Below are 17,499 nucleotides of genomic sequence, written 5' to 3' on the forward strand. Positions count from 1 at the left end.
TGATGTAAGTTGAACATGCATGAGCCTCTCCCATGTGCAAAGCAGATACTTTGCTCATCCTACTCATGAGACCTAGCCATGCTTTCCTTTCATAGCAGTCACTGGTGTGCCATATGCCCTGAACTTTGTTAGAAGCTGTGGAGTAAGTGGTTAGGAGGACTGGCTCTGGAACCAGACTGCCTGAGTCCAAATCCTGACCATGCCACTGACGAGCTGTGTAAACTCAGACACGTTACTTCACCTCTTTGTGCCTTAGGTTCCTTATTAGATAATGGGAATAATAATATCATCGCCCTCCTAAGGTTTTTGTGAAGGGTAAGTGAGCTAAAACATGTAAAACACTTAGAACTGTATCTGAGCCCACAGAATCATAGCAAACATTCACAGATTATTCATAAAATGTGCTTTTATTTTATGTTGTATTTACATCAATGAATTATTTTTGCTTGTGCTAGGGTGGGAGGCTGAAGGATATGGACAGGTGAGGAAAATGCTGTTTGTTAGTAATGTGGGAAAAGCACCAGCCCTTTCCTATTTTTGTGGTGTAGTCATAGAATGCTACAGAGCAATAAGAAAGAATGAACCACTCCTACCTGCAAAATGTGACAGAATATTGAATAAAAGCCAGACAAGGGTAGATACTAGACAATCCCATTTATATAAAGCTCCAAAACAGGCACACACACACAAAAAAAGAAGCAATGGTGATATGTCAGAAAAGGATTCTTTTTCTTTCCTTTTCCCTGAAGCCCACTGCCTTTAAGTGGTTGAGCTGGTTATCAGAATCACCTGGGATGCTATTTTTTTTTTCCTTTTTATTGGATTTATTGTGGTAACACTGGGCAACAAAATGATATAGGTTTCAGGTGCACAATTCCTCACCCCATCATCTGTATACTGCGCTGTGTGCTCACCACCCCAAGTCAAGTCTCCGGTGTGCCATTTATTCCGCCTATGTCCCCCTCCACCTACCCCCACCGCTCCTCCCCCCAGCAATCACCACACTGTTGTCCGTGCCCATGAGTTTGATGCTGTTATTAATTTAAATTCTTAGTTCCCTCCCTGGGATTTTTTTTTTTTAATATATTTTATTGATTTTTTACAGAGAGGAAGGGAGAGAGATAGAGAGTTAGAAACATCGATGAGAGAGAAACATCGATCAGCTGCCTCCTGCACATCTCCCACTGGGGATGTGCCCGCAACCCAGGTACATGCCCTTGACCGGAATCGAACCTGGGACCTTTCAGTCCTCAGGCCGACGCTCTATCCACTGAGCCAAACCGGTTTCGGCGTCCCTGGGATTTTTTTCACCAGTTTGGAGTGGGGGCCAGGAATCTGTATTTATGTCTAGCCCATGGGATACCCAGGGAAGAAACCCAGGGAACAAATATTCCAACCTCCTTCTTCTCCTCCCCTTTCCATGTCCTGCTGGTACCTCCCATTGTCTGAACCCAACAGAAGGCAGAGACAAGGAGCCTGATGATGTAGCCTACCCAGGTCAGCTTCCCGGGTCAGAGTGGAGAAGTGAGGTGAGTAGATCGGGAGGAATCCCAACCAACATCAACTCTATGATTTGAATGCGATTCTTATCCCATTTTACAGTTGAGGGAACTGGGGCCCAGAGCTAGATCCTCAAGATTCCTACACAAGCAATGCTCACTTCTACCTACAGGACATTACTCTTAATGGGATTTGCATGGAAGCTCTTATGGCCTGGATGCCTCCCCACTGAATGCCCAGCTTATTTAACTCTTTGCCCTTCACATCTTCACCCTTCTTCTATTGCACCATTTATAGTCAGAGCTGCAGAGGGCACAGCTCATTATTCTCCTGGTTCCATAAATTTATAGAATGCTGGAGTCAGAAAGGTAAAGGAGAGAGAGAGAGAGAGAGAGAGAGAGAGAGAGACTTGTTGTTCCACTTATATATGCATTCATTGGTTGCTTCTTATATGTGCCCTGACTGGGAATCGAACTCGAATTCTTGGCATATCAGGACGGTGCTGCAACTAACTGAGATACCTGGTCAGGGCTGAAGCCCAAATCTATTTCATGTATCCATTTTCCATTTCCTGCCTAGACTGTAAGCCGCAGGAGGTCAAAAACCAAGTCTTTTACACCATCTCTACCTTCCACACCCTTCAGCAGAGTGAAACACATTTCTGATACTCAGCAAACTCATGTTAGTTGTTTTATTTGGTTAATTATTAGTATTTGAATAACAGATGAACTTTTTTTTTTTAATATGGAACTCTTCACACATTTGCATGTCATCCTTGTGCAGGGGCCATGCTAATCTTCTCTGTATCACAGATGAACTCTTTTAGCATTGAAATCATCTTGCTGAATATGAGAGAGAAACAAACATCCTCATTCATAGCTTTTGAATGTCCATTGTCAAAATGTCAAAATTTAATACAGTTCTTTAAAAAAGCAATACCTTGCCTTGGCTTAGTGGATAGAACATTGGCCTGTGGTCTGAAGGGTCCCAGGTTTGATTCCGGTCAAGGGCACATGCACATGCCCGGGTTGTGGTCTCAAGGCAGCAACCTGGGCATGTGCAGGAAGCAGCCGATCGATTATTCTCTCTCATCATTGATGTTTCTGTCTGTCTCTCGCTTTCCCTTCCTCTCTGAAATTAATAAAAATATGTTTTTTTAAAAAAAGCAATACCTTCTGCCTGGCTGGTGTGGCTCAGTGGCTGAGCATTGACCTATGAACCAGGAGATCACGGTTCAATTCCCAGTCCGGTGCACATGCCTGGATTGCAGTCTAGATCCCCAGTGGGGGGGGGGGGGGGGGGGGGGGGGGGAGGTGCAGGAGGCAGCCAATCAATGATTCTCTCTCATTATTGATGTTTCTATCTCTCTCTCCCTTTCCCTTCCTCTCTGAAATCAATCAAAATATATTTAAAAATAAATAAATAAGCAAGCAATAACTTCTGACTTGGCAATCTCACTTGTAGGAGTTCATCCCAAGGCCAAATTCATGTTTATGGATACATGTTCACCTCAGTGTTTATAATAGTACACATACAAATATGTATGCAGTGTGAGAAACCAATATACAGTCTTCAGACAAGGAGTCCAGGAAGACAATCCCAAACAGTGAGGACTTGATCAATAACTACCAGTTTCCCTAATTTTTAACCTCCTCCCATACCTCCCAACTTAGGACTAATCAGAGAAAGCCAAATACGCTCCCAGAACCAGTCACACTTCCAGTGAGCCCACCTCCAGCTTCCCCTGCCAATGACCTCCACGCAGGGCATGCCTACAGCCTTTCTTTTCTTTCCACTGTGAAGCTTTTCAGCTCCTCCGCCTGCCTTTGAGTCTCTGCCAAATGCATGCTTCCTTCCCATAGCAAGCTCTGAATAAATAGCTTTTTTTTTTTTTAACTTGATCTCATTTGAGTGGTCTTCACTTATTTTCACAACTGGAAACAACCAAAAAGGTTTGACAACAGAAAGTTGAAATAACTTATGGCCTACCTCTATGATGGAATGTTATACAGTGATTAAAAATAAAGTTCTTTGAGGAAGGTGAATTCAATAGGTAAAATGCTCATGAAATAATATTGGATGAAAGAAGAAGGAAGCATGGTTATAGATACAGTATGATCTATATGCAATTATACATTGCATATATATTATATGTAGTAGATATTACACACATGTTTTGTGCACACCACAGAAAAAATAATTTAAGGAAATCACCAAAATGTTAGCAGTTGTAACAGTTGTTTTCTCTGGGTTGGTGACACCATGTATTTTTTTTTATTATTGATTTTTTACAGAGAGGAAGGGAGAGGGATAGAGAGTTAGAAACATCGATGAGAGAGAAACATCGATCAGCTGCCTCCTGCACACTCCCCACTGGGGATGTGCCCGCGACCAAGGTACATGCCCTTGACTGGAATCGAACCTGGGACCCTTGAGTCCGCAGGCCGATGCTCTATCCACTGAGCCAAACCGGTCAGGGCGACACCAGGTATTTGTCATTTTTTTCTTTATGTTTTTCAACAATTTCCAATTTTTCCACATTGAATATGTGTCTGTTTTGTAATACAAGGAACTGAATTCTGCCCATTACAGAAATGAGCTCAGAAGAGAGCCTTCAGCTCCAGATAAAAACACAGCTGGCTAACACCTTGGTTCCAGCCTGAGCAGAGAAGCCAGCCATGCTGAGCTGGACTTCCAACCTACAGAACTGTGAGCTAATAAATAGGTGCCATTCTAAACTGCTAAAAAAAAAAAATTACTCTTAACTCTGGCCAGTGTACTCAGTTGGTTGGGCATCATCCTGTGCCCTGAAAGGTTGAGGGTCAATTCCCGGTCAGTGCACATGCCCAGTGTGGGCTCGATCCCCAGTAGGAACTCTCTCTCCACCATTCCCCTCTCTCTCAAAATCAATATAAATATACTTTAAAAATTTGCCCTTAGTTTTAACATGATTTTGAAGAATTGGTGACTACAAAGTAGACAGCTGGCATCTTTCCTATCCCTTCCTTTGTTGGTTCCTCAGTTATAGAACCTTTATGTCTCTTAAAAAAAACAAAAAACAGATTGCAAATTGGGTTTCACATTTTTTCCTACCAGTCAAATTGGTCAAGAAATTTCACCTTCTCACCTGGATGAATTAAAAGACCTGACATTGAGATGACCATCTATGTCCATGCCCTGGTGTCAAGAATCAACTTGAGAATGGGTCTATCACATTTGAACTGTATTAAGATATCTGAGAGAAGATTCCCAGATCTTGTCTGTATTTATATGTTTATTTTTTTGTGGTAAATATATATAAAATTTACCATTTTAACCATCTTAAGTGTACAATTCATTGGCATGTTCACAATGTTGTACATCACAACTATCCATTTTCAGAATTTTTTCATTGTCCAAAACAGAAGCTTTGTTCCCATTAAACTATAATTCCTCATTCTTGCTTCCCCCATGATCCCTGATAACTTCTATTCTACTTTCTGTCTCATACATATGAATTCATATACCTCAGATAAGCAGAATCATTCAATATTTGTCCTTTTGTGTCTGGCTTATTTCACTTAGCATAATGTTTTCAAGATTGATGTTGTAGCCTTTGTCAGTACTGCCTTCCTTTTTATGGCTGAATAATATTACATTATATGTACACTAGAGGCCCGGTGCACAAAAATTTGTGCACTCGAGGGGGGAGGGGGGTTCCCCAGCCCAGCCTGTGCCCGCTCACAGTCTGGGACCCCTCGGGAGTTAACGACCTGCTGGCTTAGGCCTGCTCCCGGGTGGCAGAGGGCAGGCCCAATCCCTAGGTGCAGCCCCTGGTCAGGCTCAGAGCAGGGCCGATTGGGGAGTTGGGGCGCCGACCCATCATGCACAGAGCAGGGCGGATCGGGAGATTGCAATGCCACCCTCAGTCACGCTCAGGATAGACTGATTGGGGGGTTAGGGCACCGCCCCCTGTTACACTCAAGGCAGGGTCAATGGGGAGGTTGCAGCGCCACTCCCTGTCACCCACAGAGCAGGGCCGATCAGGGGGTTGGGGCGCTGCCCCCTGTCACTAACAGAGCAGGGTCCATCAGGGGGGTTGGGGCGCTGCCCCCTGTCACTCACAGAGCAGGGCCCATCAGGGGGTTGAGGAGCTCCCCCCTGTCACTCACAAAGTAGGGCCGATAGGGGAGCTGGGACACCGCCCCCTGTCACACACACAGCAGGGCGGATCAAGGGGTTGGGGGTCTGCACCCTGTCACACTCAGGGCAGGGCCAATGGGGAGGTTATGGCTCTACCCTGTCACACACAGAGCAAGGCCCATGGAGGGGGATTGGGGCGCCACCCTCTATTACCCACAGAACAGGGCCGATCAGGGGGTTGGGGCGCCACCACTGTCACACTCAGGGCAGGGCCGATGGAGAGGTTATGGTTCTACCCTGTCACACCCAGAGCAGGGTCCATGGGGGTGGGGGGTTGGGGCGCCTCACCCTATCACTCACAGAGCCGCAGGGCTGATCAGGAGGTTTGGGCGCTGCCCCCTGTCACGCTGATCCCGGTGCCGGGAGCCTCGCTGCTCTGCTGATCCCAGTGCCGGGAGCCTCGCTGCTCCGCTGATCCCGGTGCTGGGAGGCATATTACCCTTTTACTATATAGGATAGAGGCCTGGTGCATGGGTAGGGGCCGGCTGGTTTGCCCTGAAGGGTGTCCTGGATCAGGGTGGGGGTCCCCACTGGGGTGCCTGGCCAGGCTGGCTGAGGGGCTGAGGGCTGTTTTCCCGCTGGCAGTTGACTAAAAGCTCCCAACCGCTCCTTGTTTTCTTTTTTTTTTTTTAATTCTGGGCCAGCTTTAGCTCTGAGGCCTCGCTGCTGAAAACATGGATACAATGTTGCAGTCCGGGGCTGACTGAAAGCGGGTTTTGTTTAGCTTCTTATTTGCAACATAGTAATAGTTGCCTAGAGTTGCAGTTGAGAGGCCGGCAAGTGAGGCGGGGAACGTTGGAGTCTGCAGTTCCTGGAGGAAGCAAGTCTCCCTGTTCGCTTCAGTGCATGGCTGCCGGCCGCCATCTTGGCTGACAGTTAATTTGCATAAGGATACGCTGATTAGCCAATGGGAAGGGTAGCGGTCGTACGCCAATTACCATGTTTCTCTTTTATTAGTGTAGATATTACATTTTGCTTATTAATCTGTTGATGGACACTTAGGTTGTTGTGAATACCATTCAAGTTGGCTATTGTGAATAGTGATGCAATAATGATGCTGTTGATACCACATAGGGACTTTGACCCAGGAACCCAAGGATGCCAGATGATCAGAAGAAACACCAGATAAGCTAACCACAAGAGTGTCACCACTCCTCCACTCCTGGCCCAAGGGTGCAGAAGTAGCCTTTCTTATCTCCCTTCTAACTGCTTACTTTTTTTGCAGTTGTCAAAACCAGTAGTTCCTAAGCAACAGACAGAAAGAGAAAGTAGCTCAACCCTGACATGGAAAATTCTAAATGCCCACCTTTTCCAAAATGCCTACCTTGCCCCCAGCTTATAAAAGCAGCCAGTATGCCCTGATTGGGTAGCTCAGTTGGTTAAGAGCATGGTTCCAATATGCCAAGGTTTTGGGTTCAATCCCTGGAATCAACCAATAAATGCATACTTAAGTAGAATAACAAATCTCTCTCTCTCTCATCAATAAATAAAAATTTTTAAGTAAATAAAGAACAGCCAAGCAGAGCCAGCTCCTGAATCAGTTCGGAGGACCTTCCTTTCCTCTGTGCTGCCTCCCTTGTGCTTGAGCATAAACTTAATAAAATCTGTCTGAAATTTTCTCTGGGGTTTCCTCTTGATTTTTATCTTGGGGAACCCAAGAACCCCAATGATGGTAACACTATGAATACTAGTATCTGTTTTTGTCCCCACTTTGAATTGTTTGGGGTAAATACCAAGGAGTAAAATTTCTGGATCACATGGTAATTCTATGTTTAACTTCTTGAGGAACCACCAAACTGTTTTCAACAGTGGCTGCACCATTTTACATTCCCACCAGCAACTCATGAAGGTTTCAATTTCTCCAATAGTTGTTATTTTCTTTCTCTGTCTTTTTTAAAAGAGTCATCCTAATAGGAGTGAAGCAATATCTCATTATGGTTTCAATTTGTGTTTCCCTAATGATTAGTGATATTGAGCATCGTTTCATGTACTTATTGGTCATGTGTTTATCTTCTGTGGGAAAATGTCTGTTCAAGTCCTTTGAGAGAGAGAATCAACCATCTCTTGACTCCCACACATCCCCCTAAATGGGAATCTAAAACAAGTCTTGTCTTTTTGGTGTTCAAGACAATGCTCTAACCAACTGAGCCACACCGGCCAGGGTGTAAGAGTTCTTTATATATTCTGTATTTGATTTAGTTTTGAACTTGACTAAATCCACCTCTTTATTAATCAAAAGACTTATAAATATAGATTCCAGCCCTGCCGGTGGGGCTCATTTAGTTGACTGTCAGCCATGCACCAAAAGATTGTTGGTTCAATTCTTGGTCAGTACACATGCCTGGGTTTCCAGCTCAATCCCCAGTAGGAGGCCTGCAGGAGGCAGCTGATCAATGTTTCTATCTTCACTCCTCTTTTCTTCTCTCTCTAAAATTAAAACAACATTAAAAAAATTAAATACACACACACACACGCACACACACACACACACTAGAGGCCCGGTGCATGAATTCGTGCATGGGTGGGGTCCCTCAGGGTGGCCTGCAGAGATCAGGCCCCAGCTTGCGCCCACAGCCTCGCAGCCCCACAGCCCCACCTGGCACCCTGCCTTGGCTTGGTGCCACCCCCTCACCTCTACCATCCCGCTGTGGTCCTGCTCTCATCAGGGCCCATCGGGGCCAGCAGCACCTCCACTGTCACCAGCTGCCAGCGCTGCGTCGCCAACACCCGCCATGTTCTGCATCGCTCCCTGGTGGTCAGCGCACCTCATAGCAAGCAGTTAAATTCCCAGTCGAACTAATGGTTGAAAGACCGCCGGAGAGGACAATGTGCATATTAGGCTTTTATTATATACGCTTTTATTTTTTTTTTTTTTTTTTTTTTTTTTTTTTATTTTCCTCTTAAAGTATTACAAAGGGTATTACATAAGTATCCTTTTTCCCCCCCCCGCCCTTGACAAACCACTACCCTCCCTTACCCCCCAGTGTCTTATGTCCATTAGTTATGCTTATATGCATGCATACAAGTCCTTCGGTTGATCTCTTACTCCCCTCCCTCCTGCCCCCCAACTCTCTCTGGCCTTCCCACTGCAGTTTGACAATCAGTTTGAGGCAGCTCTGCCTCTGTATCTATTATTGTTCAAAAGTTTGTAATGGTCTTTATTATCCATGAATGAGTGAGATCATGTGGTATTTTTCCTTCATTGACTGGCTTGTTTCGCTTAGCATAATGCTCTCCAGTTCCATCCATGATGTTGCAAATGGTAGGAGTTCCTTCTTTTTAACAGCAGCATAGTATTCCATCGTGTAGATGTACCACAGTTTTCTAATCCATTCATCTACTGATGGGCACTTAGGCTGTTTCCAGATCTTAGCTATGGTGAATTGTGCTGCTATGAACATCTGGGTGCATATATCCTTTCTGATAGGTGTTTCTGGTTTCTTGGGATATATTCCTAGTAGTGGGATCACAGGGTCAAATGGGAGTTCCATTTCCAATTTTTTGAGGAACCTCCATACTGCCTTCCATAGTGGCTGCACCAGTCTGCATTCCCACCAGCAGTGCACAAGTGTTCCTTTTTCTCCACATCCTCTCCAGCACTTGTCGTTTGTTGATTTGTTGATGATGGCCATTCTGACAGGTGTGAGATGGTACCTCATTGTTGTTTTGATTTGCATCTCTCGGATAATTAGTGACTTTGAGCATGTTTTCATATGTCTCTTGGCTTTCTGAATGTCCTCTTTTGAAAGGTGTCTATTTAGATCCTTTGCCCATTTTTTGATTGGATTGTTTATCTTCTTTTTGTTAAGTTGTATGAGATCCCTATAAATTTTGGAGATTAAGCCCTTATCCGATATGACGTTGGCAAATATGTTTTCCCACGAGGTGGGTTTTCTTGTTGTTTTGTTGATGGTTTCTTTTGCTGTGCAGAAGCTTTTTATTTTGATGTAGTCCCATTTGTTCAGTTTCTCTTTAGTTTCAACTGCCCTAGGAGCTGTATCAGTGAAGAAATTGTTTTGGCATATGTCTGAGATTTTGTTGCCTTTGTATTCTTCTAGAATTTTTATGGTTTCCTGTCGTACATTTAAGTCCTTTATCCATTTAGAGTTTATTCTTGTGTATGGTGTAAGTTGGTGGTCTAGCTTCATTTTCTTGCATATGTCTGTCCAATTTTCCCAACACCATTTATTGAAGAGACTATCTTGGCTCCATTGTATGTTCATGCCTCCTTTGTCAAAAATTAATTGAGCATATTGGTTCGGGCTAATTTCTGGACTCTCTATTCTATTCCACTGATCTATATGTCTGTTCTTGTGCCAGTACCAGGCAGTTTTGAGAACAGTGGCTTTGTAATACAGCTTGATATCTGGCATTGAGATCCCACCTACTTTGTTCTTTCTCAGGATCGTTGCAGCTATTCGGGGTCTTTTTTTATTCCAGATGAATTTTTGGAGAGTTCGTTCTAGATCTTTGAAGAAGGCCATTGGTATTTTAATGGGAAGTGCGTTGAATGTATAGATTGCTTTGGGTAGTATGGACATTTTAATGATGTTGATTCTACCAATCCAAGAACATGGTATGTTCTTCCATCTGTTTATGTCTTCCTCTATCTCTTTTTTCAACGTCCTGTAGTTTTCTGAGTAGAGGTCTTTAACCTCTTTAGTTAAGTTTATTCCTAGGTATCTTAATTTTTTTGGTGCGATGGTAAATGGGATTGTTTTTCTGATCTCCCTTTCTGAAAGTTCACTGTTGGTGTATAGAAATGCCTCAGATTTCTTGGGGTTAATTTTGTATCCTGCTACATTGCCAAATTCATGTATTAAGTCTAGTAGCTTTTTGATGGAGTCTCTAGGGTTTTGTATGTATAATATCATGTCATCTGCAAATAAGGACAGTTTTACTTCCTCTTTTCCAATTTGGATGCCTTTTATTCCTTCTTCTTGCCTAATTGCAATGGCTAATACTTCCAGTACTATGTTGAACAGGAGTGGTGAGAGTGGGCATCCCTGTCTTGTTCCTGTTCTTAGGGGAAATGGTGTTAGTTTTTGTCCATTGAGTATGATGTTGGCAGTGGGCCTGTCATATATGGCTTTTATTATGTTGAGGTATGATCCTTCTATTCCCACCTTTCTGAGAGTTTTTATCAAAAATGGGTGTTGGATTTTGTCGAATGCTTTTTCTGCATCAATTGATATGACCATGTGGTTTTTTTCTTTCAATTTGTTTATGTGATGTATCACATTTATTGATTTACGGATGTTGTACCATCCTTGCATCTCTGGGATGAATCCTACTTGGTCATGGTGTATGATCCTTCTGATGTACTGCTGGATCCGATTTGCTAAGATTTTGTTGAGGATTTTGGCATCTATGTTCATGAGGGATATTGGCCTGTAATTCTCTTTCATTGTGATGTCTTTACCTGGTTTTGGTATTAGGGTGATGCTGGCTTCATAGAATGAGCTTGGAAGCGTTCCTTCCTCTTGAATTTTTTGTAGTAGTCTGAGGAGGGTAGGTTTTAGTTCTTCCTTGAATGTTTGGTAGAACTCCCCTGTGAAGCCGTCTGGCCCTGGGCTTTTGTTTGCTGGAAGCTTTCTGATGACTGCTTCAATTTCTTCCATAGTTATTGGCCTATTGAGGTTTTTAGATTCTTCCTGATTGAGTTTTGGAATGTTGTATTTTTCTAGGAATTTGTCCATTTCCTCCAGGTTGTCCAGTTTGTTGGAGTAGAGTTGCTCGTAGTATTGTTTAACAATCATTTGTATTTCTGTGGGGTCTGTTGTTATTTCGCCTCTATCATTTCTGATTTGGTTTATTTGGGACCTCTCTCTTTGCTTCTTGGTGAGCCTGGCTAGGGGTTTGTCAATCTTGTTTATCCTTTCAAAGAACCAGCTCTTGGTTTCATTGATTTTCTGTATTGTTTTTTTGGTCTCTATTTCATTGATTTCTGCTCTAATCTTTATTATCTCCTTCCTTCTGCTCACTCTGGGGTTTTCTTGTTGCTCTCTTTCTAATTCTTTGAGTTGTAGAGTTAGATGATTGACTACCATTTTTTCTTGTTTTTTGAGATAGGCCTGTAGAGCTATAAACTTCCCTCTCAGGACTGCTTTCATTGTGTCCCAGAGGTTTTGGATTGTTGTGTTTTCATTGTCATTAGTGTCCAGGATGTTTTTAATTTCTTCTTTGATGTCATCGGTAACCCAATCAATATTTAATAACATGCTATTCAGCTTCCAAGTGTTTGAGTATTTTGGGTTGTTTTTATTGTAGTTTATTTCTAACATTATGCCATCGTGGTCTGTGAAGAAGCTTTTTATGATTTCAATCTTCTTGAATTTGTGGAGACTTTGCTTGTGACCCAATATGTGGTCTATTTTTGAATATGTCCCATGAGCACCTGAGAGGAATGTATATTCCGCAGCTGTGGGGTGAAGTGTTCTGAAGATGTCAATTAAGTCCATCTGATCTAGTGAGTCATTTAGGATTGCTGTTTCTTTGCTGAGTTTTTGTCTAGCGGATTTATCCAGTGATGTCAGTGGTGTATTAAAGTCCCCTACTATGATTGTATTGTTGTCGATCTCTCCCCTGATATCTTCCAGAAGTTTTCTTATGTATGTGGGTGCTCCTGCATTGGGTGCATATATGTTTACCAGGGTTATATCTTCTTGTTGTATTGATCCCTTTAGTATTATGAAGTGGCCTTCCTTATCTCTGGTTATGGCCTTCACTTTGAGATGTACTTTGTCAGATATAAGTATTGCTACCCCAGCTTTCTTTTCCTTTCCATTTGCGTGAAAGATATTTTTCCATCCCTTCACTTTCAGTCTGTGTGAGTCCCTTCTAATGAGGTGGGTCTCTTGTAGACAGCAGATGTATGGGTCATGTTTTTTTATCCATTCAGCCACTCGATGTCTTTTGGTTGGAGCATTTAGTCCATTTACATTTAAAGTTATTATTGAAAGGTATTTGTTTGTAGCCATTTCTTTTTGTGTGTGTGTGTGTGGCTGTTTTCTTTCTGAGCTTGATATTTCTTCTTTTTACACCAGTCCCTTTAGCATTTCTTGCATGGCTGGCTTGGTGGTGATAAACTCCCTTAGCCCTTTTTTGTCTGTGAAGCTTCTTATTTCCCCTTCAATTTTGAATGATAGCCTTGCTGGATAGAGTATTCTTGGATTCAGTCCTTTGCTTTGCATCACTTTGTAGATTTCCGTCCATTCTTTTCTGGCCTGATGTGTTTCTGTTGAGAAATCATTTGATAATCTAATGGGAGATCCCTTGTATGTTACTTTCCGTCTCTCTCTTGCAGCCTGTAAGATTCTCTCTTTATCCTGAACATTTGCCATGGTAATTATGATGTGTCTTGGTGTGGGTCTTTTCGGGTTCACCTTGTTTGGGACTCTCTGGGCTTGTGTGACTTTTTTCTTCCCCACCTCAGGGAAGTTTTCTGATATTATTTCTTCGAATAGGTTTTCTAATCCATGTTCATCTTTCTGTTGTTCTGGCACCCCTATTATTCGTATGTTGTTTCGTTTCATGTTGTCCCAAAGCTCCCTTAGGCTCTCCTCCTGTCTTTTAATTTTTTTCTCCATTTGCCGTACAGTTTGAGTGTGTTTTGCTTCCTTGTCTTCTAATTCACTAATTCGGTCCTCCGCTTCTCCCAGTCTACTGTTGATACTTTCAATGGAGTTTTTTATTGAAGCTATGTCACTCTTCATTTCTTCTTGGGACTTACTTAAGTTGTTGATTTTTTCATCTGTTTCTTCTAGCTTCTTGCATAAGTAGTTGAGTTTTTCATCTGTTTCTTCTTGCTTCTTGAACATGTGGTGCATGTACTCTAGGAACCTTATTCTGAATTCTTTTTCCGTCATGTTGCATATCTCTGTCTCACTTAGCTGCTTTTCTGGCGAGTCCTCCTTTTCTTTCCTTTGGGGGTTTCTTTGCCTACCCATGTTTGATCTCGCTGACATATGTAGATGTTGAGGTGTTCAGTGGCTGCTCCCTGGGTGGCAGGGGCTCCTTGGGTTGTGGTTGCTGCTCAGACGGTTGCGGTAGCAGCTGCTTTCCAGTTGGCAGCAGCTCCTCTGGTGGGTGTTGTTCACAGCTGTGTTGGCTCTTCTGGCTGGTGGGGGGAGGCTTCACGTACAGTTGCTGTTCCACAGACAGAGGGTGTGGTGATCAGGAGGCTGTGGTGATCAGGAGGCTGCGGTGATCAGGGGGCTGCTGTTGCTTGGATCTGCTGCGTTGATTTAAAGGCACAAAATACAACAGAGCAAGGCACAACGTACCAGGCACTGAACACAAGTATATTCACAATATTAATAACTCCAAATAAAGGTGACCACCCGAATTAAGAGAATTAGGGGATAAGGGAGAAAGAAGAGAAGAAGATAAAAGAGAGAACAGAAAAGAAAAATAAGAAAAAAACAAACAAAAAAGGAGTGCAAAAATAGAATTGGGAAAAAAGAGGGGGGAAAAAAGAGAGCGAAAAAAGAGAATGAAGTAGAAGTGGGGAAGAGACTCCCCGTATGAGGAGCAAACTCCAATAGAACTGCCACTACTCTCAACAAATTCCAGCAACAGATCCCTGGAGATGAATGCAAACTACAAACCACCAATAATATCCAGAGGGGTAAGGGAAAACAGAAGCACAAAAATAGCTGGGGTGGGGTGGGGGAGGGAAGGGAAAAACCAGCAGAAAAAAAAAAGAAAAAGAAAAAGAAAAAGAAAAACAACCTCACAACCAGTCCTAAAAAAGAAGAAAAAACACAAAACAAAACAAACAAACAAATTAAAAAAAAAAAAAAAAAAAAAAAGCCCAATATATTCAACAATCAAGAAAACAATAGAAAGATAAGAGAGAAAAAAAAAATGGTTGGAAAGTGAAGAAGGATAAAGAATAGGTGTATAAGGATTTAGAGCAGTAGATTGGAAATAGGATATATAAGTAGGGTGGAATTAGACAGGGGGTAAAAAGAGGGAATTGGGAAAGTCTGGAGCAGGAATAGGGTAAGAGAAACAGGACACCAAAAGGGGAAAAGTAAGGAAGAGGGTTTTGGCAAAGAGGTGGAATTGAGATAGGGAAAATTAATGCTAAAGGAACGATGAAAATAGAATGGAGAACACTAATCCCAAAAGAAAATAAAGAGAAAATAAAATGGCACTTTAAAAAATGGTAAAATGGTAGGAGTAATAATACTGGTTAAAAATAAAAATGTGGTAATTGAAAGGGTAAAATCAGGTGATGGAAAAAGAAGAAAAAGAGAAAAAAAAAATTGGTTTCTTAGTAAAAAGGTGAAAAAATTAAAAAGAAAAAGAAAAAGAAAAAATTTGCAGTAGTGATGGTCTTTCGGTTCTTCTACTCTTCAGCCTGGTTCGCCTTGGTCCTGCCAGGTATTTAGGAGAGTGTTGCCTGCATTACACTGTTCCTCCGTGTTGTAAATCACAGTCCTGATTTTAAAGCAGGCCGTATTTGTGATCCAGTCTGCCTTAATTTGTATTCCCCTAAGAGTCAGTTTGTGGCTCAACCTCTGGGTGGCAGTGTTTTTGGGTTGGCCTCTGAGGCTATACAGCTTCTCTATCCTTTTTTAATCCTTACCCTGCTCTGTGTTGTTGGTGGGACTGAAAATCCCTCTATAGGCCAGACCCTGGTAACTCCCAGGGACTAATCAGCTTGTTTTAGTCCTTTATCTCATACAGGGTGGAATCTGGGTGTGGCTGTGCTCCTTGCCTGGGGGGCTGGGGGGAGGAATTCCACCCTCTGGAGGAATGGCTGCCCCAGTCCTGGGCCCAGGGGGGTCTCAGCACTCAATTCGCTGCCACCTCCTCCGGCTCCCCCTCTTTCCTCAGCCTCTCCCCAGATTCCCCTCGTCTGCACCTTCACCCTCTCTTCAGCACAGGTGAGTGTCTGTATCCGAACTGTCCTATGAGCAGGGTTCAGTGAAAACAAAGAAACAGACAAACGCCGGCCGGCCGCGGAAACGCTCCTCTTACCGGTCTGGGAAACGCTCCTCTTACCAGCACTGCATGGTCTGGGAAACGCTCCTCTCTTATGGGCACTGCACGGTCTGATCAGTTCCTCAGGATGCCCCCTTTAGTCTCAGTTCTCCGCAATCACAAAATCCAAATCTCAAATCTCCTGGCGCCAGCAAACCCGCGGAACTCCTTACCCTGGTCAGGGTCTGTGTCTGTCCCAAGAGACGCGGCTGTCTGCCATGCGGTCTCCCTCCGACCCTCTGGGCTCAGGTCTGGCAAACTTTCCTGCCCAGATCCCTGGTTTTTAACCTTTCCAGGGGAGGTCTGCCCTTCCAGGCTGCAAGCCGTCTCACCAGCTGAGTAAATTTGCCAATTCGGGGTGGGTGTTATTAGTTTCAGCTGCTTACTCCGTTTGCTCCGGGACAAGACCTGGGACGCGTCTGCCTATATCGCCGCCATCTTGCTTCCTCATCTGTCTACGCTTTTATTATATAGGCTTTTATTATAGGCTTTTAGAATAATCTGAACTAAATTTTCTTCAGAAGCAAAAATAATATGAAATAATATAATCTGATGGGGTTTTAATGATAGTGGAGTGTACTTAGTTCAACAGAAGTTTCTGCTAAACTGCTCTTCTGGACTGGCCAAATTAGTTAAGAGCAGTAAGCCAGAAAAAAATGTTAAGCAACAAAAGACAAGACTTGTTTCAGACCTGTGTTTTCTGTGTACCTTTGTACCTAAGTCTGCTGCTGGCCTCTCTACTCCAAGCCTTGGTGTCCAAAAATACTGGTGGGAAATTAAAGAGAAGTTTCAGGGATGTTTTGGCTTGTCGTGGAGGAAGGAGCGCTCCAGGAAATCATTTGGGGATCTTCTAGGTGAAAAGACTCTGAAGAAATGGAGACTATACTTGGGGAACATACTATGAGAATAGGAATGCAATTAGGAGTACATTATGGGAGAGCACTTCCAGAGACATTGAGAGAATGACCCTTCAGATATCAACATTGAGTTAGAGGATATGAAACTACTTATTCAGCAGTAAATATTTGGGGCCAGGGTTTTTAAATTAAAACAAACCACCACTTATGCTTTTCACCCCCCAGAACTGGTTTTAGAAACACTATCTTGTGGGAATATTGCAACTGGGAAAGTTATTTTAAGAGGCAATCTAAATATTTACTTTCATGCTGTAACCTTTGCCTTATTTGTAGTCTAGTTTAAGCCGTTAGACTGTAGACAAGATACAGGCATTTAGGTTTTGAGATAGTTACATGAATATTAAAAATAACTGGAGCCCCATGCTAACAAAAATCTACCTTTTCAAAATAGCAATATAAAAATTGGTTATATCTAATTTTAGAAATATGTAGAAAATATAATAAATAGAAATTATTTTTATGTAGCATTTCATTATAATTATTCAACGTATATTCCAAACAAGAGGAGGGAATGCTATTTTAAAATCCTACCAAAGCCTGCCAATAAGTTCTTTACAATTATGAATAAGTAACTTTTAAATTTCTGGGTTTTATTAATCTATAAACTAGCTTTTTAAAAAAGGGCCTAAATCATATATATGTAGTATATAGGTTTAATTTACTGTTATATTGTATAAAATATACAATTTAATTGAGAGAAAAGTGGTTTATTATAAAACTTAAAAAGAAAGAGGACATAGGGTAAATATTTTCTTATTAAATCATTGCCTGGAGTTAGGCCAAGAAGTGAAGAAAGGTTTGTAAATGTTTGTTTTTGTTTCCATTGAAAAATGCAAACTTTGTTATTTTGCCAGCTTTGAAAGCCTGTCTTTTTTTTTTCTGAGCGGCTGGGGTGGAGGCAATTGGA

General features: G+C 42.5%; 1 non-coding gene across 1 annotated transcript; it reads right to left on the minus strand.

Annotated features, from left to right (window-relative positions):
• Positions 1-2,238: 2,238 nt before the first annotated feature.
• Positions 2,239-2,345, minus strand: LOC139009605 (U6 spliceosomal RNA). Its single transcript, XR_011471339.1, has one exon. It is a non-coding gene; the product is annotated as a U6 spliceosomal RNA (small nuclear RNA).
• Between the last annotated feature and the right edge of the window lie 15,154 nt (positions 2,346-17,499).

This window comes from Myotis yumanensis, unplaced genomic scaffold (assembly GCF_028538775.1).
Source record: "Myotis yumanensis isolate MYYU_CA2020_CCGP unplaced genomic scaffold, mMyoYum1.0.hap1 SCAF_4, whole genome shotgun sequence".
Lineage (NCBI taxonomy): Eukaryota > Metazoa > Chordata > Mammalia > Chiroptera > Vespertilionidae > Myotis > Myotis yumanensis.